This window comes from Rana temporaria, chromosome 5 (genome assembly GCF_905171775.1).
Source record: "Rana temporaria chromosome 5, aRanTem1.1, whole genome shotgun sequence".
NCBI classification, from domain to species: Eukaryota; Metazoa; Chordata; class Amphibia; order Anura; family Ranidae; genus Rana; species Rana temporaria.
The window spans coordinates 156,194,516-156,218,792 of record NC_053493.1 but is presented as its reverse complement, the minus strand read 5'-3'; positions in this window follow the sequence as shown (position 1 = coordinate 156,218,792).

Genomic DNA, 24,277 nt, shown 5'->3' with positions numbered 1-24,277 from the left:
CTGTCAGTACATTAGGTGTGATCAATTTTCAATGATTTGCACCATAGCTTGTGGACTCTATAACTTACACACAGACCAAATAATACACACACATTTTAGTTATTTTTACCAAACATATGTAGTAGTATAAATTTTGGTCCAAATTTATGAACAAAAATGACTTATTTGCAAAATGTTATCATAGAAACTAAAAAAAAAGCTTGTTTTTTTTCACCATTTTCGCTTTTCTCACTTACAGTACAGACCAAAAGTTTGGACACACCTTCTCAATCAAAGAGTTTTCTTTATTTTCATGACTATGAAAATTGTAGATTCACACTGAAGGCATCAAAACTATGAATTAACACGTGGAATTATACATAAAAAAAAAAGTGTGAAACAACTGAAAATATATTTCATATTCAAGGTTCTTCAAAGAAGCCACCTTTTGCAGCAGACACATCTATAGAACTGGTAAGAGGAGACTGTGTGAATCAGGCCTTCATGGTAGAATATCTGCTAGGAAACCACTGCTAAAGAAAGGCAACAAGCAGAAGAGACTTGTTTGGGCTAAAGAACACAAGGAATGGACATTAGACCAGTGGAAATCTGTGCTTTGGTCTGATGAGTCCAAACTTCAGATCTTTGGTTCCAACCCCCGTGTCTTTGTGCGACGCAGAAAAGGTGAACGGATGGACTCTACATGCCTGGTTCCCACCGTGAAGCATGGAGGAGGAGGTGTGGGGGTGCTTTGCTGGTGACACTGTTGGGGATTTAATCAAAATTGAAGGCATACTGAACCAGCATGGCTACCACAGCATCTTGCAGCGGCATGCTATTCCATCCATCAGGACAATGACCCCAAACACACCTCCAGGTTGTGTAAGGGCTATTTGACCAAGAAGGAGAGTGATGGGGTGATGCGTCAGGTGACTACCTCTTGAAGCTCATCAAGAGAATGCCAAGAGTGTGCCAAGCAGTAATCAAAGCAAAAGGTGGCTACTTTGAAGAACCTAGAATATGAAATATATTTTATTTATTTTTATATTTAGTTTTGATGCCTTCAGTGTGAATCTAAAATGTTCATAGTCATGAAAATAAAGAAAACTCTTTGAATGAGAAGGTGTGTCCAAACTTTTGGTCTGTACTGTATATTGCAAAAAATAAAAAACCCAGTGGTGATTAAATACCACCAAAGGAAAGCTCTATTTGTTTGAAAAAAATATATAAAAATGTTGTTTGGGTACAGGTTTGCATGACTGAGTAATTGCCATTTAAAATGTGAAAAAACTGAAAGCTGAAAATTGGTCTGGGCAGGAAGGGTGTATAAGTGCCCTATATTGAAGTGGTTAATATGCTCCTAAAGTGAACCCATCTCTCCTTCGTGTTCTTTGTTCCTAAAATGTTATCCCAATTTATATTTTCTAGCAAGGTTCGTAGTTTAGGGAAGTTGGCTCTTTTGAAATTCAGAGTCTTTGTATTACCCATATGTTTCCTATTTGTGTGGTTTATACTGAAGCCAATTGCCTCATATTTCCACATCAGTGGTCTGTATTGTTGGTAATCAGTAGATCTAGTAACGCTTTGTTTCTAGTTGGTGCTTCTACCATCTGACCAATGAAATTGTCCCGCAAGACATTTAGGAACTGGTGAGCCTTATGACCAAAACGGTCGTGTGTAGTCTCCAGAGCATTTTTCTCGACGAGGGGCATTAAAAATGGGCATTAAAAATTTAGAACCTGCGCCATTTTTTCTCGTTGTTTTTCACGTCATGAAAAACGGTCGTGTGCATGCTTTAACGAGGGGGAAAAAAAGCGCATGCTCAGAAGCAAGTTCTGAGACTGGAAAATTAGCATAAGCAGCCGAAAGGGTGGCACCATTCGAATGGCACTTCCCCTTTATAGTACATCACCGTGCTTTGCTCAAGCATTTTTTTTCATAATCGTGTGTATGCAAGGCAGGCTTGAGAGAAATCACGTCAAGAAAAACGTTGTTTTTTTCAATAACATGAATAACGGTCGTGTGTACGCGGCATTAGATGAACGCGTGGTGCCCTCCGCCCAGTCTATGTCTGGATAATTAAAATCCCCCATTATTATAACACTTCCCATCCTTTTTGCTAATCCAAATTGTGATAGGAGGTCCATCTTCCCCTCCTCCCTCAGGTAAGGGGGCCTATAGCATACTCCCAGTATTATTTTTCCCTCAGCTTCATCCCTTTGGAGCTCTTCCCATAAGGATTCCACCTCCTCCCTAGCTCCCTTATTAATGTCATCTCTCTCATTCACTTGTACATTATTCCTGATATATAGGCATACCTCTCCCCCTTTTTTACCCTCTATCCCTGTGATAAATGGAATACCCTTGAATGGTTGCCAGCCAATCATGAGAGCTGTTGAACCAGGTCTCTGAAATTCACACAAAATCTAAATCCTCCTCGTACAACAGTATCTCTAGTTCACCCATCTTGTCCACCAGGCTCCTGGCATTGGTGAACATTAGTTTAGACCGGTTGCATATTGTCTTCCTATTGTTTGAAAAAGAAGAATGAAGCTAAATCAGTTGTTGTACAATTCCAAGAACTTACAATCACATCCCAATACATTTGAAAATTTGCAGGAGAAAGAGGCCCCTGGGATGGTGCGGATTGTAGCAAATAAATGGAATTGGCAAAAGGTGTATAAAAATAAAAAAGTTTATTTAACATGGATCATAATAATTACAATATACAAAATGTCATTAAAAACAAGAAAGTTGACATACAAAATAAATTCACCATTTATACTATGTTCTGCTTTCTCCTTATTAGGAAAAATAAACAGTATTGCTCACACCAATATTAAGAACCCCTGAAGAAGGAACTTGCATATTGTTTATGAATTAAACGTAACCATCTGCTTCCGAAACATGTTGGACAGTATCTACCTCATTATGTTTTGACCTACTTGTCAGCATTCTGGGTGTGGATTTAAATATATTGGTGAATTTATTTTGTATGTCAACTTTCTTGTTTTTAATGAAATTGTGTATATTGTAAATATTATGATCCATGTTAAATAAACTTTTTTATTTTTATACACCTTTTGCCAATTCCATTTAATTGCTACATCCCAGGGGCCTCTTTCTCCTGCAAATTTCCATTGTCTTCCTATTGGGTGTTCCAGGATTGCAAAAAGGACTTGTTACTTACATCTGGCTTATGTGCTTTAGTCAACCTACCACTAGTGCCCACAATACTACCCTCTGAATTATGTTCCGCACTGACTTTCTCTACCTCTGGACCCTCCCCGTCACCTTGTTTCGGCCATCTTCATTCCCAGCACATCTGCACCCTCCTCATTTAGGTGCAGTCCGTCCCTTCTATAGAACCGGTAACCAACTGAGAAGTCAGCCCAGTTCTCCAGGAACCCAAACCCCTCCTTACTACACCAGCTCCTCAGCCACTTGTTTACTTCCCTAATTTCCCACTGCCTTTCTGTTGTGGCTCGAGGTGCTGGTAGTATTCCTGAGAATACTACCTCAGAGGTCATGTGGTAGTGGTAATGGTTTCTCCCAAAAATATTGCAAGAAACGTAAGAATGGTGATGGTTTAGTCCACAAAATGGGAGTATGTCTAAACAACTTAAACACACAATGCCCCAGGAGGGTAATAATTCTGCATTCCAGCAGACATCTCATAATTCATCTTTTCCTAACACTGCACAGCAGGCATCACAATCTTTTTCTAGTAGCACTTTGCAACAACAAACACAATACACCAATCCCTATTCAGAGGAATTTAATTAATTTAATTGAGCATTTCAGCACAGAATTCAAATCAAACCACTATCAACCCCTCCCCGGTGTGGTCAATTGAGCATATCAGGTGATGGAACTAGTATTCCCAAGTTACAACATGCTTCTTTTTAAGTGAATCCTTTACAGGAAAGCAACAAAACAATACGAACCAATCTGGATCAATAACTAACATGGACACAAGTAGACAACAAAAAATATGAATTTATCATCCTAATGCCCTTTACACACGATCGGTTCATCCGATGAAAACGGTCTGATGGATTTTTTCATCAGATATCCGATGAAGCTGACTTTCATCAGTCTTGCCTACACACCATCAGTTAAAAAAACGATCGTGTCAGAACGTGGTGACGTAAAACACAACGACGTGCTGAGAAAAATGAAGTTCAATGCTTCCAAGCATGCGTCGACTTGATTCTGAGCATGCGTGGATTTTTAACCGATGGACGTGCCCATAGACGATCGTTTTTTTCTATCGGTTAGTTAACGATCAGATAATTTTAAAACAAGTTCCTAGTTTTTTAACCGATGGATAAAAAAACGATGGGGCCCACACACGATCGGTTAGTCTGATGAAAACGGTCCATCAGACCGTTTTCATCGGACAAACCGATCATGTGTACGCGGCATTAGGCTTGGTTTTGTCCTCAAATTTTTTTTGATGCATTTGACGCTGTCAAACATATCTTGCTAGAAAGCAATTATTAAAGGTCCTACACAAAAAAAATAGAGTTCAAAAGGATTAGTGCCATAGATTTGATTAAATCTATTATAACAAACAGGATTTTAAAACCATTTAAGTACTTACTGAGTTATTAGGGGAAAGTTTGTTGACTTTGTTGATAATATAGATGAATGGAATCTAGGTGAGTTGCTATCTGTGGAGGAGGAGACTGCTCCCAATTCCACCTATTTTGCTCTACAGAATACCTTTAAGCCTCGTACACATGATCGGATTTCCATAAAATATGCATTTCCCATTCTTAAAGCGGAGATCCACCCAAAAAAAAAAATGGTGGTTGCTAGGCAGATCTTCCTAATCTGCCTCTTCCTAGTCTGCGGCTGGTCTTCCTCCTCGCGTTGTCTTCTGGGGAATGGGGCGCGCTGTCTTCTGGTAACTGTGTGTATCCTAGAGAGCAGCTGTCCATTCGTAAATCGCTGCGCGACTCGTGCATGCGCAGTAGGAAATGCAAGGCTCCACTGCCTGTTTCCCTTAATGAGGATGGCGTCGCCAGGACCTGCCATGATCGAGGGATCGGCCTCGGGGGGGCCGACATCATGGGTGCCTAGGACAGGTAAGTGTCCTTATTAAAAGTCAGCAGCTACAGTGTTTGTAGCTGCTGACTTTGAAAAAAAAAATTGCGGCTGGAACACCGCTTTAAGGTGTTTGTTTTTAATTATGAAGAAGTGTAAATGATCAGTGAATCCGTTTTAAATATTCTCTGATAATATGATTTTTTTTGAAAAATGAAAAAAAAAGGCAAAGACAAAGTCTTCAAACAAAATCATACATATTTGAATGCATCTTTGCAATAAGCAGTGACTTTTTTTTTGATATGTGTTTTGCAAGAAATATGCGGTACATGTCTTTGCTGTGCATTGATCAAACTTTTATTGTGCCAGCTGTACTTCAGAGGCTTGGAAAGAAACTCAAGCACAACAAAAGAGAATATAAAAATACAACATGAATGGCTTAAATTCCCAAAGAGACAACCCTATTTAAGTTTGATTCCAGGATTACACTTGGACTTCATGGAATTCAGCAGAGATAATGTTTGCATATTAAAAATGGTGCTGTTATCTTAGGCAAGCTGTTTGTGCTACAGCACAGCAATTGGTATTTTACCTCCTGTGAACCCATCAAAATATTATAGTTCTCTATGTATTTATACTGTTACTATCTCTGACATCACACTGCTGTTCCTTTAAAAAGGAAGAACATAGTATGACATGTTTATTAAAAGTCTGAAACACTGGAATATTGTAGTTTTACAGGTCTATTTTGGCAATCTTTAAAAAAAATTACTAGCTGCTGGGGGGGATGTCAGGATGGAGAGTGGAGGAAGAGGCTATTAAATGTGTCATTTACCCGCCCCTTCCTTTTTTGAATTGGACAAAGAGAGCGATCACGATTGGTTTGCGCAAAATTGATAGCGTTTATAAAATAGGGGATAGTTTTATGGCATTTTTATTAATATTTTTTTTTTACTACTAATGGTGGCGATCAGCGATTTTTTTCATGACTGCGACATTATGGCGGACACATCGGACAATTTTGACACATTTTTGGGACCATTGTCATTTTCACAGCAAAAGTGCTATAAAAATGCCTTGATTACTGTGAAAATGACAATTGCAGTTTAGGAGTTAACCACTGGGGGGCGCTGTAGGGGTTAAGTGTGACCTCATATGTGTTTCTAACTGTAGGGGGGCGGGCTGGACTTGTGATGTCATTGATCATCTTTCCCTATATCAGGGAACAGACGATGAATGACACTGCCACTGTGAAGAACGGGGAAGGTGTGTTTACACACACCTCTCCCCGTTCTTCAGCTCCGGTGACCGATTGCGGGACACCGGCGGCGATTGGGTCCACAGGTCCAGCGGCCGCAGTCTCAGAGCTTTGGATCGGGTCGCGTGCGTGCGCCACCCACGGCTGGGCACTTAAAGGGGACGTACCCTTACGTGATTGTGCCCAGCCGTGCCATTCTGCCGACGTATATCGGCATTAGGCGGTCCTTAAGTGGTTAAAAAACAAAACAATAAAAATTAAAACATTAAATTGTAAAAAATAAACTACCGACAATGTCCACTGTATTTTCATCTTTATATTTAGTTCATTTTTATCTCCACCATTATATACATATATTTTGTCCATAATCATTGTCCCGATGCTCACTGATTGTTTTATTGTTTCTAATTATAATTGTAAAACCTTATTTCATTTACAACAATCCAGTATACAATCGTTTATCAAAGTTGCTATTAGATTACCCTAATCTGACACTCCATCATTCTGTAATCCACTAATTCCTACCTACCGATCAGTCCATCCGATGAGAACGGTCTGATGGACCGTTTTCATCGGTTAACCGATGAAGCTGACTGATGGTCCGTCGCGCCTACACACCATCGGTTAAAAAAACGATCGTGTCAGAACGCGGTGACGTAAAACACAACGACGTGCTGAAAAAATGAAGTTCAATGCTTCCAAGCATGCGTCGACTTCATTCTGAGCATGCGTGGATTTTTAACCGATGGTTGTGCCTACTAACGATCGGTTTTAAATTTAAATCGTGTGTACGAGGCCTAAAGCCTCGTACACACGAGAGGTTACCCGAGGACAACGGTCTGAAGGACCGTTTTCATCGGTCAAAACCGATCGTGTGTGGGCCCCATAGGTTATTTAACCATAGGTTAAAAAAAGGCAACTTGCTTTAAAATTAACCTATGGATTGGTAACCGATAGGTCAAAACCGATCGTTAGTAGGCACGACCATCGGTTAAAAATCCACGCATGCTCAGAATCAAGTCGACGCATGCTTGGAAGCATTGAACTTCGTTTTTTTCAGCACGTCGTTGTGTTTTACGTCACCGCGTTCTGACACGATCGGTTATTTAACCTATGGTGTGTAGGTGTGACGGACCATCAGTCAGCTTCATCGGTTAACCTTCAGAACGTTGTCCTCTGGTTAACCTATCGTGTGTACAAGGCTTTACAGACCACTTTAACCTAAAGGTGCAACAAATATCTCCTAAACCTACACGGTTTAGGAGATATTTGCAGAAAAGACTGCACTGATGTCTACAGCGCATGATACGGCGCCGTTCACAAAGGAATCTAAGTGTTATGCCGTGTACACACGATCGGAATTTCTGACAAGAAAACCATGGATTGTTTTCCGACGGAATGTTGGCTCAAACTTGTGTTGCATACACACGGTCACACAAATGTTGTCGGAAATTCCGAAAGTCAAGAACGTGGTGACTTACAACACTACGGCGAGCCGAGAAAAATTAAGTTCAATGATTCCGAGCTTGCGTAGGATTTTTGTGCGTCGGAATTGCATACAGACGATCAGAACTTTTCCCGTCGGAAAATTTGAGAACCAGCTCTCAAATGTTTGCTGTTGCAAATTCCGACAGGAAATGTCCGATGGGGCCTACACACGGTCGGAAATTCCGATCGTGTGTACGCGACGTTAGGCTTTTTTCTCTATTGGTGAATGTTACTCCCATAGCCAAATGATTTTACAGCTATTTTTCTCTTAGGATCAAATTTTACATGTGCATGGCTCAAGGCGACAAAGAAACTATTAAACACATTTTACAAACATTACAAGCAATATTTGTTACGCTTGCATAAATGTTGAGACATTCATAAAGTGCTTTTTTTTATATATAAATAGACCAGATATATGCAGAAATGTGCCCACTACTGGAAATCAATAAGGCTGGCTATACACACCACGGGTTGCAGGAAAGACATTTTCTTTATTCCACCTTCAACACAGACAGTGTAGAATACAAAAATAAAAATAAATAATTGCCATTACAGACTGTTCTACGGGTGGGCATTGTGTTGCAATGAACTTGAAGAAATGGGTGGAACTCCGCTTTAATAAGAAGCCACTTTTACTAACACTGAGCTTACTTTTTCATAAATTGAAGACGAAAAAATCTGATAAATTTTCCAACCTGCATTAAACCCATAAATTGTGATGCTGAATGTACAATACGGCCCAGATTCACAGAGAGCGGGCGCACATTACGCCGCCGTAGCGCAAATAATATACGCTACGCCGACGCAGTGCAGAGAGGCAAGCATGGAATTCACAAAGCCAGTGCTGCCAAAACTTTGCTGGGTTTCGAAGGCGTAAGTCCGCGTAGGTGGAAGTGGGCGTGAGCCATGCAAATGAGGCGTGGCCCCATGCAAATGATGGAACGTGCGCCAGACAGACACGTATCACCAACTGCGCATGCGCCGAGACGAGGACGCATCCCTCTGCGCATGCTCATAACCACGTCGGAAAAACTGCCTAAAATACGCCGGATCACTGCCTACGGCGTGAACCTAACCTACGCCCAGCCACACACACGTCCAACGTAAACTCCATAAAATACGCCGGCTTGTGTTCCCTGGTGCAGACCTTTGCATGTCTGCTGCTGGGTTACACCTCCTTTATGGGGCTTAACTTTACGCCGGACGTACAACTTACGCGCACATCGTGTAGCCTGCGTCGGGCGCACATACATTCGTGAATCGTCCTTTTACCCTCATTTGCATATTTGAATAGAAAATCAATGGGAGTGCCACATGCGTCCAGCCTAAATATGCGCCCTCGCTACGTCGGCGTAGGCAAGTTACATCGGTGGGATGAAGCCTGTTTTTAGGCGTATCTTGAGATACGTTGGCGCAAGTGCTTTGTGAATCCGGGCCTATGTGTTTTACAAGTTGCATCTTTCAGATATACAGTATCTCACAAAAGTTAGTACACCCCTCACATTTTTGTAAATATTTTATTATATCTTTTTATATCTTTTTATGCGACAACACTGAAGAAATTAAACTTTGCTACAAATAATAGAAGTAATGAGTGTACAGCTTGTATAAGGCCCCTTTCACACAGGGAGGATCCGCTCAGCGTTTTCTGCCAGCTCAGCGGGAGAACGTTCCATTGATCTCCACTGAGCTGACGGATGACAGGTCCGTCTCTGCTCACTGAGCGGGGAGGGACCTGTCAGAGCCCCGCTGATCTCTATGGGGAGATCGGACAAAAATGAACAGCATGTCCATTTTCATCAGCTCTCATCTGATCCGCCAATTCGGATGGCAGACGTATCACCATAAGTCTGTCTGGAGCGGATCAGCTGATAGGAGTCAATGGATGGCCCGCTAAGATCCACCTAAACAAACAGGCGGATCTGAGTGGGCTTATCTTCTGAAAGGGGCCTAATGCCCTGTATACACGATCAAAGTTTCCATCGGAACAAACTCCGACGGAATTCCGTTCAAGCTGTCTTGCATACATACGGACACACCAAATTCCGACCGTCAAAAACGCGATGACGTACAACACTACAACGAGCCTAGAAAAATGAAGTTCAATGCTTCCGAGCATACATGAAATTGTTTCCGAGTATGTGTGTTTTTTTCTCCGTCGGAGTTCCATACAGACGAATGGAATTTCCGATATAATTTTTTTCCGACGTAAAAAAATAGAACATGTTCTCTTTCTAACGCCGTCGAAATTTCCGACGGAAAAACTCAGATGGGGCATACACACGGTCGGAATATCTGATGAAAAAATTTGTTGGACTTTTTCCATCGGAAACTCAGATCGTGTGTACGAGGCATAACAGTGTAAATTTGTTGTCCCCTCAAAACCAGGGGTAGGCAACCTCAGCCCTCCAGCTGTTTTAAAACTACAAGTCCCATGAAAAATTGCAAGACCCTAACAATCAAAGGCATGACTCCTAGAGGCAGAGGCATGACGGGATTAGTAGTTTTTACCACAGCTGGAGTGCTGAGGTTTTCTATCGCTGGTCTAAACCGCTGACAAAAAAGTAAATACACCCCTAAGTGAAAATGTCCAAATTGGGCCCAAAGTTTCAATATTTTGTGTGGCCACCATTATTTTCCAGCACGGCCTTAACCCTCTTGGACATGGAGTTCACCAGATATCCTGATATATCCTGGTTTCTCTAGAAACTCATGCAGGCATGGACAGGGACGTTACCTATCTTTCACGGTGCATTGGGTGACTCTGCTGGCAGCTGGGAAGGAAGCAGGACAAGGTACAGTAGTGCTGGAGGTTGTTCCGCCACCACGCCTCCAAAATGCTACTACTGGTGTTTGAGACACACATCTCTCCTCCACCTCCTCCTCTTCTTCTTCCTCCATGGTCTCTTTCTGTGCTGATTTGTCCTCGGGAACCAGCGGTGCTCCGTAGGCGTTCAAGGGGCTTCGCAGGTACGCAGGCAAAAAGATGCCATGCAGTGCTTGAGCTGGTGTGCTTGGGGACAGGAGCCACACTGGGGCAGAAGTTCTGTCAGCTCTGCAGGGGCAGGCTCAGAGGTGGTTGATGCCATGCCAGCTTAAGGCAGGAATGGTGGTTTGCGACTATGGCACCAACCTCCTCTCCGCCCTCCGACAGGGACAACAGATCCATGTGCCCTGTTTAGCTCACGTCCTTAACTTGGTGGTGCAGTGGTTCTTGGGCAGGTACCCAGGCTTACAGGATGTCCTGAAGCAGGCCAGGAAACTCTGTGTGCATTTCCGACGGTCATAGAATGCCAGTGCTTGGCTGGCTAACCTCCAAAAGGAATACAACCTGTACAAGAACTACCTGCCTAATCTGTGACATGCCCACCAGGTGGAACTCTATGTTGGCCATGCTGCAGCGGCTGCACACGCAGCAGAGGGCCATCAATAAGTATCTGTGCCAATATGGCACCAGGACAGGTTCAGGGGAGCTTGTTTTTTTTTCATCACGCCAGCGGGCCATAATCAGGGATGCATGCACTGTCCTGTGACAATTTGAGGAGACCACGAGGATGGTGAGCAGTGACAGTGCATGCATCAGTGACACTGTCACTCTTATCCACCTGTTGGAGCACACGCTGCGTGGAATAATGGACAGGGCACTTGAGGCAGAACAGAGGGAGGAAGAGGAGGACTTCCTTACCTCTCAAGGCCCCCTTTATCCAGACAGTGTTCCTGCTTGCCTGCCTATCACACAGGAAGAGAAGGAGGAGGAAGAGGAGTAGGATTGTGTCAGCATGGAGGTGGAGCCTAGCACTCAGAATCAGCAGCAGTCTTCAAGGGATCAATTACAGTCCCAAGAAACCCATGGACTTAAACGTGGCTGGGAGGAGGTGGCTGCAGATCATGTCATCCTGAGTGACCCAGAGGACTCCGGACCGAATGCCTCAGCAAACCTACGCTGCATGGCCTCCCTGATCCTGCAAAGCCTGCGGAAGGATCCTCCTATTTGTGGTATCAAGGAGAGGGATCATTACTGGCTGGCAACCCTCCTTGATCCACATTACAAGGGTAAGGTTGCGGACCTTATCTTGCTGTCACAGTGGGAGCAGAGGATGGGGGGCCTCTTTGGGGGGCCTTGCAGAAAGGTCTGCGCAACGCGTTCCCAAAGACTGGGAGGTTAGAAAATCCTGGTCCTGGACAACTTGTTGCTGAGGCTTCGGTCAGTCAAAGAAAGGGCGGTGGAGAAGGTGGCTGTCTGACCAATGCGTTCAGACAATTTTTTAGTCCGCAGCCCCAAGGTATGATCGGTACCAGCAACCATCGCCAGCGTCTGTTTTACATGGTGCAGGAATACCTAGAGGCAAGATCACACTTGGACACCTTTGCCACTGGGTTACTGGATCTTGAGGATGGATCACTGGCCAGAGCTTGCACAGTAATGCAATTGAGCTACTGGCCTGTCCTGCATCCAGCGTTCATTCGGAATGCACATTCAGTGCTGCTGGAGGCTTTGTAACCGATCACAGGGTGTGCCTGTCCACCGACTCGGTCGATCGACTGACCTTCATAAAAATTAATCAGTTTTGGATCACCACCAGCTACCAAGCACCTGTTGCTGATGTAACCGAATATTTTTTTTTGAAATGTCAGATCCCTTCAAGACTGCCTATGCTGATGCTGAGTGACTATCCTCTTCCTCCTCAATGATCATGCTGATAGTTTGTAAAAACATTTTTGTTTCTTAGCACTGCCACCAGTGGCTAATGCCCAATTTTTCTGCCCCTGTTTAACAGGGGCGTGTAATTACTATTTTTTCTGCAATACTTTGCAGCAGGGCTCATTCCTGCGCTCCAACTAGAGTATCTATGAGGGGTTGCAGTGTTGTGGCACCAGCACCAGTGCCAAAGACCCAATTTTTCTGCCCCTGTTTAACAGGGGCGTGTAATTACAATTTTTGCTGCAATACTTTGCAGCAGGGCTCATTCCTGCGCTCCAACTAGAGTATCTTTGAGGGGATGCTGTGTTGTGGAACCAGTGCCTAAGGCCCAATTTTTCTGCCCCTGTTCAACAGGGGCATGTAATTACAATTCTTGATCTAATATTTCACAGCAGGGCCCGTTCCAGCGCCCACCAAGAGTAACTGTAAGGACATACAGTTTTGTGGCACCACCAACACCTAAGGCCCAAATTTCTGCAGAGTATATATGGCAGGCCCTTACTTTCAAACATCCAACTTACAAACGACTCCTACTTGCAAACGGAAGGAGACAACAGGAAGTGAGAGGAAATCTACCCCTAGGAAGGGAAATTCTCTCCTGTAAGAGTTAATATGGGAAAAAGGTGTCTCCTCTCCACTGATGCTTCCACCAATCCTTGTTTCACTAAAAAAAACAAATTTTCCAAAAAACATTTGTCATTGGGACAGAAAGTGAGGTTAAATCTTCTGAACAGGTGCACAGACAGCAAAACAAATGTTACAGGGGTGATAACCCTTCCATATGTTTTCCAAAAAGCTTAAAAATTGATTTTTTGGCTGGAGCTACACTTTAAAAATGTACCAGTTCAAAATTACAAACAGATTCTACTTAACAACAAACCTACAGTCCCTGTCTATTTTGCACTGCCTGTATACTGCTGTTCAGAGTATACTGTATATTCCCGGGACCAGACATTACATTAAAGCTGCAAGCAGTTTTAAATGACTTTTTTTCCTATAGAAATGTCATTTTGTGCAGGGACAGTTCTAAACACGGGAAACACGTGGCACTTCTAAGCCATACTATAGACACCCAGCAGATACGATATTAAAAGGAATATTTTACTTTTTTTTCTACTTTAAGCATCATTAAAATCACTGCTCCCGAAAAAACTGTAGTTTTTAAAACTTTTTTTGCATTGATACATGTTCCCTGTGGCAGGACCCAGGTCCCCAAATCCTTTTTAGGACAATAACTTGCATGTTAGCCTTTAAAATTAGCACTTTTGATTTCGAACGTTCGAGTTCCATAGACTTTAATGGTGTTCTAAAGTTTGCGCGAACGTTTGGTCCGTTCGAAGGTTCTAAAGCGAACCGAACCGGGGGTTGTTCGGCTCATCCCTATTATGTTATAATGCTAACGTCCCAGTACCAGGACATGCTTACTTTATTAGAGACTAACAAAACCTAAATATGCTACGCTGTCATCTTGTTTTATCTATACACTATTATTTTTGTACTCCATGGCATGAATTGTTGTCTGCCTGCCTTCTAGTGAAAGGATCCTGTACAATAAAGAAGGTCCTCGGTTTTCCCAGAAGTCATCCTTGCATGTGCCAAGGACTTTCTCCAATTTGAACCTGGGGAAACAGCAGTAATGCTAGTTGTTTAAGCCCAATAAAAGCTTCTGTATGTATTACTGTAATGCAATGACGCTGCATATGCAATCATAAATACACTACTCTTTTATGGCTTTTTAGATGCTAAGTGCTGCAGCAAAGAATAAAGAAGTATAGCCAAAGCTATATATTCTGTAGTTGCAGGAAAGACATTAGCATTGTCTATGGCCTGCTGATTACTGGGTTTCTGGGTGCCCTATTTTGTTTTATATAGTTGGTCACCTGGCTACTGTGGCACTTTTGTTGATCATTTTGACATAGCAGCTCAGATGGCTTTGTCAATACCCAACTGAAACAGAGATAAAAGGAATCCTACTAATGATGGATTTTGCAGTTGCTTAAACTTTGAGGGCGCCGGTGTGGTACTTCAGCTCTTAGTGAAGAATTTTAGAGAAATCTTTTCAATACCATGAATATGTTGCATATCTCCAAATGTAAGTGAAATACTTTTCTTTCAATTCTTTTTTATTGAAGCTTTGATCAGGAAAAAAAAGTATTACATCAATTGTGATATAGCTTGCTGATTGTTTATGTAACCCAGTGTATATTACAACACAATGGATATATTTCAGTGAGAAAGCACGCACATCCTACTTCTTCACTGTGGATGTCACATACAACTTGTATTGTCTAAACTGCAAATGAGCAGTAAACTAATAAACTAATAACATAAAGAAAAAAGGAATAAAATAACATAATGTATGTGTGTACCAGGGTAGTTCTACGAAACCGTCATCGATATGTGGGGATAGTGAATCAAACAATACAAGTGGAATACTTTTTGTAACGGTCACCACCGTTTACAATATTCCCATTCCATCAACCAGGACAGCTTATCTGACACTCCACAATCTAGCAGACACGATCCATCCCATTTCCCAGAATGAACGAGACACGCACAGCTCTGTTCTCTGGTTTCAAAATGTATGAATGAATCTTTAATAGTTAGCTCTCAGCTTTTTATGCAGTACAGGCATGTTACAGTAATCAAAGGAACTCTCCACCCATCACACAATGGGGCTTCAATCACATTCTTTTAGATAATGACATTCAGAGACGTTAATTATTCCCCAGATGTTCGGACTCCGATACTAAGTGATTCACCTGCATAATACACATTTCTATGTCAGACGTTTTGGCACTGATTTAACATGACCTAATTACTACACCTGTGAAGTAAGACGTTATGACTCTCACCTGCTATTCCTATCACATAGTATCATCAATAGACTTTTCACACAAACACATTCCTTTACTAAACATAATTGACATGCTAATTCCCTACCCCTGAAAGGAGACATCTGACCTTCCAGACTTAATCAGTACAATAGACACAACACAGTATTAGCATCACAGCATCACACAATGGACAATGGAATGTCTTTCAGGAGCCTATTGATCTGTTGAGTTCAGAACAGCTTGTAATATTTCAAGATATCCTGCAATACATGAATTATCGTTTCTCAGTCACCCTATGCCCAAAAGGGACACAGGGTGACCCTAGACCCAAGAGTCATTAGTGACGCTGGCACAGGAGTACCCCCATCCTTCAAAAGTCTCTGGGTGTCACGGGTCATTCCTTTACACTTTTCTTCTAAAATCGTAATCTTTTATTTATTAGTCTATTATTTGTCATACAAATCATATATTAAACTAAAAATACCAGAGATGTCTCAATTTCTTTAACCGTAACTTTTCAACATAATTGATGAGCAATATTCGAAAAATTTTAGTTGTCATATATCTTTACTGGAAGGTTACTGAGGTTTGTCAAGAACCCTAGACAAGTTTACTTGGTGATGGCCTTGGTGACTTCGAACATGGAATGCTTGGGCAGTTCTTTCAGAAACAGCAAGAGGTCAATGGTCTTTTCCTGCTCTCAAATATAAAAAGTTTGCACATAACTGCTGTTCTGAAGGGATATAGTGGTGCTGCTGAAACTGGGAGCGAGTTAGGGGTCACTGGGTCCCCTTTATTTCATCCAGCTGAAAATAAATGTTTTCTCAGTTAAACAATAAATGTTGACAAAGGGTATTCGATAAAATATACACTTGTCTAGATAAAATAAAATCTATGTAATAATGTCAAAATCTGTGAAATGATAAATGTTGACCTAGATATTTATCTTTATTTCAGACAATATATTGAATATGCATGGGATCTTTTTTTTTTTTTTGTAGGTCACTAAAGTAAGTTTTGAATCATCTCTATCATAAAATGTGCAGTATGTACTGCATTATCAGAAATGACCTCAGGACCTTCCTTTCTCAGTATCATGTTGTTGCTGATATGATTTCCTCATGGTAGGGAGCAAACTATACATTAAAGCCATCCTGCACCTGGCAGTCCACCACAAATATGCTGTAACATCAGCTTTAATTGCTGATCATAGGGTAAGTGCTACACATGTAGCTTTGGCATTAAACAGATGGATCTGAATCAGAAATAGGAAACAATGCTGGACACATACACACATTGTTCTGCTTTATTCACTTTTCTCCTGTTAGATTATCTTGGATTTTAGAGATTTGCAAAATTCAGTTAAGCATTAGGAAACAACCTAAATCGTAGTGTTTCAGTAAAATACTGTATATCACTAAAGTATTACTCTAAATACCTACAATTTAGTGTTGGATGGAAAAGAACGTAACAAGCCAATAATAATGTAAATTCAGGCCTCGTACACACAACCGGTTTCCTCTGCAGAATCCATCAAGAAACTTGGTGGGAGAGATTTTTTGCCGAGGAAAACGGTCGTGTGTACATTTTTCATTGAGGAAACTGTCGAGGAACTCGACGAGCCAAAAAGAGAGCAAGTTCTCTATTTCCTCGACGGGAGTTTCAAATTGGCTCGTCGAGTTCCTTGTTGGGCTGGTTTCCGACGAGAAACTCGAGCGTGTGTATGCTAAGAAACCCGCGCTTGCTCAGAATAAAGTATGAGACGGGAGTAAAAGTAGCATTTGTAATGGAGATAACACATTTTTAAAGCTGTAACAGACTGAAAAGTGCAAATCGTCTCTTACCAAACTTTTATTTAACACGCAAACACATGAGATTAGCAAAAGCAGCCCCAAGAGTTGTGCAAGTGGAATCGAACTTCCCCTGCCGTTGTATGTGTTGTACATCACAGCGTTTGGGAACGAGGAGATTTTGTCTTGACAGTGTGTACGCAAAGCAAGCTTGTCGAGTTCCTCGACAAGCCTAACAAGGAACTCGACGAGGAAAACTATGTGTTTCGCCCAACGAGTTCCTCGGTCGTGTGTACGAGGCCTCACTCTCTGTGTAATTTGAGTTGCCTAAAAATAAGACAAAATTAAACCTCTGAAATGAAAAATGAACAGTAACCATAACTCCTAACATTGATGTCAATAAGTGCAATAATAACCCCCAGCATTGGTGTCAGTGGATGCAGTAAAGTGGTTTAAAAGGGCCAGATCCACAAATATCGGCCGTAACTTAACTTTTCCCATTTAAGTTACACTGCCGCAAATTGTCCAAGTTAGTGCCCGATCCACAAAGCACTTACCTTGAAATTTGCGGCGGTGTAACTTAAATGTGTCCGGCGCAAGGCTTGCCGAATCTAATGGGGCGAGTCCCATTTAAATTAGGCGCGCTCCCGCGCCGGACGTACTGCGCATGCTCCGTCGGGTAACTTACCCGACGTGCATTGCGCTAACAGATGTCGCTCCAACGTCATTTGCTTAGACGGTAACGTAAATGGCGTCCAGCGCCATTCACGGACGTCTTACGCAAACGACGTAGAGTTTGAATTTTTGACGCGGGAACGACGGCCATACTTAATAGGACTTAGTCAAATAGGACTCAGCCCTATTTTTACACGGCGTAACTCGACGTAAACGACGTAGATTTAGAGCGACGGGCCCGTCGGAGCGTTCGTGGATCGCCGTAAGTGTTCATTTGCATATTCTACGCCGGCCGCAATGGCCTCGCCACCTAGCGGCCGGCCTAGAATTGCATCCTTAAGATCCGTCGGATCTTCTGTCTATCTCTTGGAAACTCTATCTTTGGAACTGATCCACAGAATCAAACAGGGATACGACGGCGTATCAGGAGATACGCTGTTGTATCTCTTTTGAGGATATGGCCCACTGTCTTTTTATATATTTATTTATATTTATATATATATATATATATATATATATATATATATATATATATATATATATATATATTGTGATAGTACAGTTCCCTGTCCTGGTAATGGTCGCCCAGGACTCTCCAATAGGCAGGAATCTCCAATCCTGGGACCGGGTTTTGGAAACAGCCAGGAGTCTGGCTGGTTGATTGAACAGGTGGGTCCTGGGCTTATAGTAGAATCAAGACCAGTGTTCTGGGCTCCACCCTCCCGAGGAGTCCAGGCAAGCAAGGGAGAAGCATGCATGTCTGCATGGTATAGACAGAGGACACAAAGCTGTGGGCTGAGCAGCACAGAAGCTGAGAGAAGGTACAGTGATTGTACAGGTACTTTGGTACGTGGCCAAGAGGGCTGAAGTGTAAGCCTAGGGGGCTGTATTTCTGAAGAGAGCCATGTGGCTTGGCATTTTCGTTTGACCATTTCTTTATTGCTGTAGAAACTTGAAACCCCCTGCGTGGGAAAGTCTGGATGGACGTTTTTCTTTCTTTTAATAAAAGTGGGTCAACAAACCCTTAAAAAGTACAACTGGCGTGGACTCTGCTGCTCACTGGTATGCTCTACCCAGATGCTAAATCACCCCAACATTACAATATATATATATATATATATATAAAAAATATTAAACATGTTATACTTACCTGCTCTGTGCAATGATTAGGGATGAGCTTTATTTTCGGGTCGAACATTAGTTCGACTCGAACATTGGCTGTTCGCCTATTCACCGGACAGCTAACAATTTGGGGAACATCCTTTAAAAGTCTATGGGAGAAACCTAAAGTGCTAATTTTAAAGGTTAACCAGTTAGCAACCGCCCTATAGACGAAATACGTCTACAAGGCGGTTGCTTAACTCTAGGAGGGCGTCAATGTACGTCCTCCTAGAATCGCGCTCCCGCGCGCCCTGTGGGGCGCGCACACGGGAGTCTCCGTGACCGCCGGGTCCTCCGGACCCGGCTGATCACGGATCACGGTAAATCGCCGCTGATAGCGGCGGTTTACCACGTGATCGCTCCGTCCAATGACGGAGCGATCACTAGTAAACAAACCGGCGTCATGTGATGACGCCGGTTCCTCCCTCTCCTCTCTGTACCGAACGGTACAGTGTGAGAGAGGAGAGGGGAGAGAGCGGAAGCAGCAGCAGCTGCTGCTGCTGCTGCTGCTGCTGCGGGCTGGATCTGTGACACATGCAGTCACAGATCCAGCCATCGATCCCTCCCTGTGCAATACTCTGCAGTACCAGCCATACTCTGCAATGCCCCCACACTCTGCAATGCCCCCACACTCTGCAATGCCCCCACACTGTGCAATACCCCAAAATACTCTGCAATGCCCCCACACTGTGCAATGCCCCCACACTGTGCAATACCCCAAAATACTCTGCAATACCCCAAAATACTCTGCAATGCCCGCAATACTCCGCAATGCCCCGCAATGCTCCGCAATGCCCCGCAATGCCCCACAATGCCCCGCAATACTCCGCAATACCCCGCAATAATCCGCAATACTCCGCAATACCCCGCAATACTCCGCAATACCCCGCAATACCCCGCAATACCCCGCAATACCCCACAATACCCCACAATACCCCACAATACTCCGCAATACCCTGCAACGTCGTCTATGGGGATTTTTAAGTAGCGAAGTTTGGCGCCATTCCACGAGCGTGTGCAATTTTGAAGGGTGACATGTTGGGTATCTATTTACTCGGCGTAACTTCATCTTTCACATTTATGCAAAAGAATGAAGAAAAAATACTAAATTTGCCAAATGTTATAACAGAAACAAAGAAAAATTATTTTTTTTTACAGAATTTTCAGTCTTTTTTCTTTTATAGCGCAAAAAATAAAAAACCCAACGGTGATTAAATACCACCAAAAGAAAGCTCTATTTGTGTGAAAAAAAGGACGAAAATTTCATTTGGGTACAGTGTTGTATGACTGAGTAATTGTCATTCAAATTGTGAGAGCACCGAAAGATGAAAATTGGTCTGGTTATTAAGGGGGTTTACGTGCCTAGTGGTCAAGTGGTTAATATGCAAGTTATTCTCATAAAGTTTTAAAAATGCAGTTTTTTTGGGAGCAGTGATTTTAATAATGCTTAAAGTTAAACAATAAAAGTGAAATATTCTGTACCTGAGGGGTGTCTATAGTATGCCTGTAAAGTAGCACGTTTTCCCATGTTTATAACAGTCTCTGCACAAAATTACATTTCTAAAGGAAAAAAAAGTCATTTAAAACTACTCGCAGCTATAATGAATTATCGGGTCCCGGCAATATGGATAAAAGTAATTGAAAGACATTGAAAAATAAAAATGGCGTGTGGTTTCCCCCAAAAATCCATACCTGACCCTTCAGGTCTGGTATGGATTTTAAGGGGAACTCCGCACCCAAATAAAAAAAATGGCATGGGGTTCCCCCCCAAGAATCCATACCAGACCCTTATCCGAGGGGGGAGCGCCGTACCCCTACCATTTCATAAAAAAAGTTTCAAAATGTTAAAAAAAACATACACAACAAGTTAGGACAAGTCCTTTAATAAAAAAAAAAAACACCAGTGCCAAACTCGCCCGATTTCACTCCCGCTTGTCAGTCCCGATTTCGGACGCGATTTCAGAGACATCTGTGCAGGTGTCAATGAAAATCGCAGCCCAAAATCGCAAAAAGTAGTACAGGAACTACTTTTTGAAATCGATGCAGCTCCGCAGATGCGGCGTCGCACCGATTAGGACGGTGCCATTGCCGACAAATGCCGCCGATTTGAGATGCGATTTGACATCTCAAATCGTACCAGTGTGAACCAGGCCTTCGTGCCGATTCACACAGGGGCAACCCGACTTACAGCACAACTTTGCAAGGCGACTTCAGCGCGACGTGGAGCAACTTACAACGTGACTTAAAGTTGCCTCCAGGACAGGCGACTTTGGCTGTGGCCAATCACAGAATAATCAGCTCTGTGGGAGGGAGGGGTTTGCCTGAGTAAACTATTTTCTTTTCCTGTAAAACTGCTTCAGTTAAGACAGTGATTCGACTTTGGAGACAACTTCCATTAAAATCAATGGGTACAAGTTGCCTTGAAGTAGTACAGGAACCTTTTCTGAAGTCGGAGCGACTTCAGAAGTGTACATTAAGATGGCTCCATTCACTTCAATGGAATTTCTCATGTCGGGCGACTTGGGGCCACACAAGCACAAACAAAAAATGGATAATTGCATAATGAAGAGTGCTAAGTATCACAAAATTGTGTTTCCTATCTCTGACGCCAATCAAGGCTAGCAAAGATAAAGTTACAGATAAAGATACAATTTTGTAAAGACAAGATTGTTTACCTTGGTCATCGTATTTCTGAAGGCAGCAAGCATATCCTAGCACCGGCTTAGTATCGCCTCTAATATATGCACAGTATTGCTCTCTGAAACATTGCATTGCATTTTCTGGCTAAACTGATAGCAGGAGGAGAGACTCTATTGTTTAGCTAAGAAGGAAGCCCACTAACAACAAAAACAAGGAAGGACAGGATTGGATAGCAACCCAGGAGATCTGTGATTGGGGGAGAGAGAGGAGGAGAGACAGAGGTGCATTGTGTGAGACAGACAGAAAAAGTGTCCCATGTGCTTGTCTCCTGAGCACTTTCAGAGCCTGTGTTGCTGTCTGTGACTCTCCTAAAGGGAGGTGCACACTTGAGAGGGGAGTTTGCAGTGTGTTATTCTGCCTGATTACTGAAGATGTGCTAACAGTGCAGTGAAATCCAGAGACAAATTTCAGTACTGCAGCAATCATCATCATTATCCTGTTTGGAGGTTTCTGTGGCATGTGTTGCTCCCATCGCCATCAAGTCGACTGAGACAGCGATCAATCTACCAATCCTTGTGTAAGTGGATCTTGCTTAATCCCACTAGGTTCTGTTTACCGCTAATGCAGCTCTATCTGAAGGTGGATCACCACATCTGCTAATCTTTGTTACCCTGTGACACTTTGCGAAGATACCCCTTTCAATTCTGTGGATTATAAATATTACTTCACAAAAGTCTGAGGACTCAAACACAGGATTTAAAGGGCCCAAACGCTGGCAGACTCTGTATGTGTTTGTGTGAATAGAATTCCCCCTGGCCAGTAGTTTGCTAGAACCTATAAGGCCCCGTACACACGACAGAGGAACTCGACGTGCTTGGCACGTCGAGTTCCTCGTCGAGTTTTGGGATGAAGCCGCCGAGGAGCTCGGCGGGCCGGCTTCTCCCATAGAAGAACGAGGACGAGAAAATAGAGAACATGTTCTCTATTTTCTCGTCGAGTTCCTCGGCGGCTCCATCGAGCCAAAACTGTACAGACGACAGAGATTCTCGGCAGAATCCGGGTTTTGACCGAGTTTCTCGGCGAATTCTGCCGAGAATCTCTGTCGTGTGTACGAGGCCTAAGACCTAGATAGGATCTTATAGTCAGTAACATCACTTTTGGGAAATTTCTGAATATTATTTTTGTAGTGTATTGTACAGTTTCATTCACCACTCGTTCAGAGCATTTCAGGCAAAGTGAACGAACACCAATCCTGTTTTCATTTACTGAGAAGTTGTATTATATCATTGCATTTAATATTGGTATTCTGTTAATCAGTTTATCTCTTTTCAGGGATTATTGCTAGTTCTAATAAAACCCAGCTAAAAGTTTAAACTGTGCTTTTGTGTTACTTGGATCCAGATGAGGGAGAGCCACCATAACCTCACTTCCTGTTTGGTGTACCAAACCTCAATTTCACATACAGCCATACAGTGGGTGACCGCGATATTGTGTCAATCTCGCTCCCTTTCTCGGCGAGATTGACCACCTGCGAGCCCCATCGCGGGAGCCAGCGCCGAGCTGACTTGCCGTGATAGAGACAAAGCCATCATAGAAGCGACGGGAGATCCGACTTGGATTCCCGCCAATTCTAGCGTCGGCATTTGATATGCATTCCTGAGAGGGAGAACTCCACGCCAATTTTTAAATAAAAAACCGGCATGGGTTCCCCCCCCCCAGGAGCATACCAGGCCCTTAGGTCTAGTATGGGTTGTAGGGAGACCCCCCTACGCCGAAAAACTGATGTAGGGGGTCCCCCTACAATCCATACCAGACCCGTATCCAAAGCACGCTACCCGGCCGGCCAGGAAGGGAGTGGTGACGAGCGAGCGGCTCCCCCTCCTGAGCCATACCAGGCTGCATGCCCTCAACATGGGGGGGTCGGGTGCTCTGGGGCAGGGGGGCGCACTGCGGGGCCCCCCCCACCCCAGAGCACCCTGTCCCCATGTTGATGAGGACAGGGCCCCTTCCCGACAACCCTGGCCGTTGGTTGTCGGGGTATGCGGTCGGGAGGCTTATCAGAATCTGGGAGCCCCCTTTAATAAGGGGGCCCCCAGATACCGGCCCCCCACCCTAAGTGAATGAGTATGGGGTACATCGTACCCCTACCCATTCACCTGCAAGCAAAGTGGTATAAAGCGGAGAAGACCCCCGGAGAGCAGAAGAAGAAGCCTCCCCTGCTAAAAGAGCTAAAGAAGACAGGGGGGCCTCCGGAGCAGACTAATAAAATATTTAATACCCTGTTGTTTATTTGTGTTTATACCACTTTGCTTGCAGGTAAATGGGTAGGGGTCCCCACTCCCTTCCTGGCCAGCCGGGTAGCGTGCTTTGGATACGGGTCTGGTATGGATTGTAGGGGGACCCCCTACGTCGGTTTTTCGGCGTAGGGGGGGGTCTCCCTACAACCCATACCAGACCCAAGGGCCTGGTATGCTCCTGGGGGGGGGAACCCATGCCGGTTTTTTATTAAAAAATTGGCGTGGAGTTCTCCCTCTCAGGAATGCATACCAAATGTCGACGCTAGAATTGGGGGGAATCCAAGTCGGATCCCCGTCGCTTCTATGACGCGCACGTTGGAATGTGCCGAGAATCAGCGCGATGCTGTCGTGCTAAAAACACAATATCACAGTCACCCACTGTATTAAGCCATTTG